Below are 5,000 nucleotides of genomic sequence, written 5' to 3' on the forward strand. Positions count from 1 at the left end.
TCGTTATCTCCCCAATCTTCCTTCCGCTCGCATCCGTGTGGCATGGAAGCCCAGAGGGGGGAGGGGGGACGGATTGGGGGATTTTGGGCAAGAAGGGAGGTTGCAGGAGGAGTAGGGGTGTGGTAAGGGCGGGGGAAGGGTGGGATGGGTTGGGGTGGGATGGGGGCGAGAGCCTGGTGAGTGCCTGGTTAATAATTCATCAAATGCTAGCAGTTCGTCTGGCAGATATTTGCCAATTACGATTCAGTGGAGGTTCCAGCGCATTCTTTCCTCGATTTATTTTTTATTATTATTTATTTTTTTTACTTAATGTGTGAGGATAAAATGGACGCGTACCTTGAGTGACTCTTAATTAAGAAAAATATTGTCACGTTGGTTTACGAGGTTGGTAGACATAGAAGGGGGACGGAGGGCGCGAGGAAGGAAAGAGGAGATTTAACGGATTTATTCATAAGGGAAAGAGATGTGTGTCGTTTCTGCATTCCGGTTAAGATGTGTCGTTTCATCTAAAACTAGGATTTTATTAGTTTTATTTCTTATTTATTTGTTTATTTATTTATTTATTTATTTATTTATTCATTTATTTATTTATTTTGAAATCATCGACTCAGCCGCTGAGCATAGCATCCCTGTTGCCATACACCTTAACGACCAGTCAGCCTCTCGCCGGGCCTGTTGCACCAGCCCCCCCCCCCCTCGCGCCCACGCCCACGCCCAGTCAGGACGTCAGCCAAAGTTATCCTGCATCCCAGCCATTCAGTCGGCTAATCGATATATCTAACGTCAGCCAGTCGTTAAACCCTCTTAGTCAGTCACAGGAGGGGGGAGGGAGTTGATAAGACAGGGCGGGGGAGGAGGGGAAGGAGTGAGGGGGGGGATGATAAGACAAGAGCGGGGGCAGGGAGTGAGGGAGAGGAGGGGATGCCCGCCTGCCCGGGGCCCGTCTTCCCTGCCGGAACACCTGGCGCCGCCGCTGCTGCTGCAAGTGGTCACGCGCACCTGTCCGGGCAAGTGTTCGCTCGCATTCCGACACCCGAGCGGTTTGTCGGGAGATTCGGTGCTGGAACTTCCCCTTGTCGGTTCGGTCGGTTGTAGTAGCTGTCGGTCGTCTTTGTTTGTTTGTTTGTTCTCGAGGGCGGCCGTCGACACTCGTTGAGAGGATTGGGAGAGGGGGAAGAGGGAGGCAGGGAAAGGAGAGAGAGAGAGAGAGAGAGAGAGAGAGAGAGAGAGAGAGAGAGAGAGAGAGAGAGAGAGAGAGAGAGAGAGAGAGAGAGAGAGAGGACATGCTCTAGCGGGATTTTGCGCTAAAGGGAGCGGGGCCAGAATAGAGCCGAGTCGGGGAGAGCCGACGTCGGGGCGTGAGGGAGCGAGGGTGCAGGTATGCGAAGGGCGTGGGGAGGAGGGGGTGGGGGGTGCCGGCGAGTGCATCAGGTGGCCAGCTACGTCAGTGCCGTAAAGTAGCCACGGGCTCAGGTTCCGGGATAACTTCCTGCTTGCGCGACGGGGCCATGCCTCGCAGACCGACACGCAGGCGCTTTTGCACGCACACGACACACACACTATCACCCTCACTCTCACCCTCACTCTCACTCGCCTCACTCACTCTCACACGCACACTCACTCTCACACGCACACTCACTCTCACTCTCACTCTCACTCTCACTCTCACTCTCACTCTCACTCTCACTCTATTTATCTCTCATTCGCCCTCTCACTCACACTCTCCCTCCCTCCTTTCCTCCCCCTCTCCCCCTTCCTCCCTCCCTCTCCCTCTCCCTCTCCCTCTCCCTCTCCCTCTCCCTCTCCCTCTCCCTCTCCCTCTCCCTCTCCCTCTCCCTTTCTCTCTCCCTAGTAATGGTAACTACTATTAATTATCCACATTGTTATCATTATCGTGACCATTATTCGACCAGTAGTAGTACTAGTGCTACACTCTTACCTCTTAAATGTCCACTTGCGCATCACGTCATTTCCCTCTCGGTACTGGAATGCGCACAAAGACGTCCTTCCTTGCATGTGCAATGGCGCGAATGCAGCTGTTGCTCATACGGATTCCCACACCGCGCCCCGCCCTGCCATTGCGGCGCCGCCAATCGGGCGTCTTCCGTTTCGTCCCGTTCCGTTCTCGCCCAATTATTCCCGCATCTACGGGTTCCCTTTTCTGTTGATTCTGTCTCTTCTAATTTTCGGCTCTGCGTTTTTTTTCTTTTTTTTCTATTTTTTTCCGTCTGTTCTGATTCTTTTGTCTGCTGATTCTGCCTCCTAATGTTTGCCTTTACTGTTTATTTTCGCTTCTGATTCTCTTGTCTGTTGATATTTTTTTCTCTTCTGATTTTCGCTTCTTCTTATTTTCTTCTCTGAATCTTTCTCTTCTAAAATTTCTCTTCTGATTCTCTTTTTTTTCTTTTTTTACTTTTCCCTCATTTTATTTTCCTTTTTTTTCCTTTTCCCTCTTTTTTTCGCTTTTCCCCCTCCTCTTCCCTTCCCCCTCCTCTTCCCTTCCCCCCCTTGTCTTCCCTTTTTTCCCTTTTCCTCTCCATCTCTTTTCCTTTTCTACTACATCCAGAACGAGAATTTAGTGGTTGATAAAAGGTAGGCAAGGGAAGTCTCGCTCCATGATAGAATCCCATTCCCAGCGTTTAGAAATTCGAACTTGAAATGATAACCGGAAGTGATAACATCTAGGAAGTAATAACATGTAGATCCATTGCTTAGAAAGGATGGCCTAATTAAGTATGTTCAGAAATAATGCGCGTGAGGTGGATGTTCAGAGGTTATGATGAACATGGGTTGAGTGTTGTTGAGAGGAAATGGAAAATACGTTGCAATATTCGAAAGCGATATTACGGTTTGGAATTAAAACACAGTGCGAATGTCCAGTAATAAAAGACGCAAGTTTACGGTTCTGAAAAGAATAAAACAATAAAAGTAAAAAAGAAAGAAAAAATAAGACGAGGCTGCTGTCCATGAAAGAATTACTCTAAAAATGTACAGAAAAAGGGGGAAAAACAGACAAGGCTAGTGTTCAGGAAGGAATATAATGCCAAAAATGACCAGAGGTAAAACACAAAACACACACACACACACACACACACACACACACACACACACACACACACACACACACACACACACACACACAAACAAGGCTAGTGTTCAGGAAGGAATATAATGCCAAAAATGACCAGAGGTAAAACACACACACACACACACACACACACACACACACACACACACACACACACACACACACACACACACACACACACACACACACACACACACACACACACACAAACAAGGCTAGTGTTCAGGAGAGAGTAAAACCCTCCTTGAAAATACCCAGAAGCGAAGCACACCCAAAAGAAGAAGGAGAAGGAGCAGAAGCAGATGCAGATGCAGAAAAAAAGAAGAAGAAGAAGAAGAAGAAGAAGAAGCGAGCGTTCAGAAATAACAAGAGAACATCGTCGTCAGCCACTGGGGGGGAATAATCACAGGAGGCGAGGGCGGAGGAATGTGTTCTTGACGAGAGAGAGAGAGAGAGAGAGAGAGAGAGAGAGAGAGAGAGAGAGAGAGAGAGAGAGAGAGAGAGAGAGAGAGAGAGAGAGAGAGAGAGAGAGCGCGCGAGCATGTCCGCCTTGGCGTACTCGCTCCTCGTGGAATATTCTGCGGTCGGGAGCAACAGCTGTTCAGGTGCATGGCGGGATGGCTAATTGATGGAGGGGATGAGTGAGAGAGGGGCGATGGGAGCGAGGATGTTGGTGGAGTGAGGGCTGGGAAGTGTGTTTGGGTGAAAGGGGAGATGGTGGTGTGGGGGGGGGGGGAGCGAGGGTGTGGTTATGTGAGGGATGGGAGTGTGTTTGGGTGAAGGGACCCCGCCGAGGGTGTGGTTGAGTGTGTTTGGGTGAAGGGGGAAGTGGGAGATGGGGGGGGGGGTGCGAGGGTGTGGTTGAGTGAGGGATGGGATTATGTTTGGTTGATGGGGGAGGTGGGGGGAGTGAGGGATGGAAGTGTGTTTGGGTGAAGGGGGAAGTGGGGAGAGCGAGGGAGCAGGTGAATGAGTGAGTGTTACGTGCGTGTGCATATATATGTATAGGCGAGCGTGCCCATGAGTAAGTGACTTGAGTAATGAATGAGTCGATGGCGTCGCAAGCATGTTGTGCAACACCATCCCTCCTCCCTTTCCTCCCTCTGGCCTCCCCCTACCCCACCCCTCCACCCTTCCATCACCCCTTCCACCCATCCCCCACCCGTTCCACCCCTTCCACCCTTCCTTACCCACCTTCCACCCTTCCTTACCCGCCTTCCACCCTTCTCCCACCCGCCTTCCACCCTTCTCCCACCCGCCTTCCACCCTTCCTTACCTACCTTCCACCCTTCCTTACTCGCCTTCCCCCATTCCCCCACCCCTTCCACCCTTCCCCCACCCGCCTTCCACCCTCCTTCGTTCGTCCTTGTGTTTACTTAAAGCCTCCTGAGGTGCGTGGGGTCTTTGTAGTAGTAGAGGCAGGTCCCTCGGCACCTACAAGCGAAGACCACCTGTTCCGTGAATTGTTTACAGTTTGGCCCAGATGTCTTGTGGGTCGAGGCTCTTTGGGGCTGCTTTTGTCTCGCTCTTTGGTGGGCTGGGGTGGGAGGGGGGGTTTAGGTGGGGTGAGGGGGGGCATTCTTACCTCGTTGCATAGGGAGGACTATTTTTTTTTGTTCATGGTAGTAGAGATTAGGGATGGTAGAAGGCTACTTTGTTTTAATTGTTTGTGTTTTTGTGGTAGTTTCGTGTTGTTTATATATGAGGTCTCTCTCTTTCTTTTCTTTCTTCTTTTTTTTTTAATAAAAGCTTGGGATGCGATTGCTGACAGTCTAAATCTTGCATATGTGTTAAACTAAGGCATTGTGTTGTTTCGTGTTGCATGCTAATTATGTCCACCTAATGATATATATATATCTACATTTGATATTCTGTATTCAATTAGTATGTAAAGGTATTTGCTGTTATGTTA

General features: G+C 49.8%; 1 protein-coding gene across 1 annotated transcript in view; it reads left to right on the forward strand.

Annotated features, from left to right (window-relative positions):
- aPKC (protein kinase C iota type) overlaps window positions 1-5,000 on the forward strand; it is a 113,190-nt gene that overhangs the window by 17,532 nt on the left and 90,658 nt on the right. The gene's annotated exons all lie outside the window — the stretch shown is intronic.

This window comes from Penaeus japonicus, unplaced genomic scaffold, assembly GCF_977035675.1.
Source record: "Penaeus japonicus unplaced genomic scaffold, GWHDUDI00000001_assembly GWHDUDI00000026, whole genome shotgun sequence".
NCBI classification, from domain to species: domain Eukaryota; kingdom Metazoa; phylum Arthropoda; class Malacostraca; order Decapoda; family Penaeidae; genus Penaeus; species Penaeus japonicus.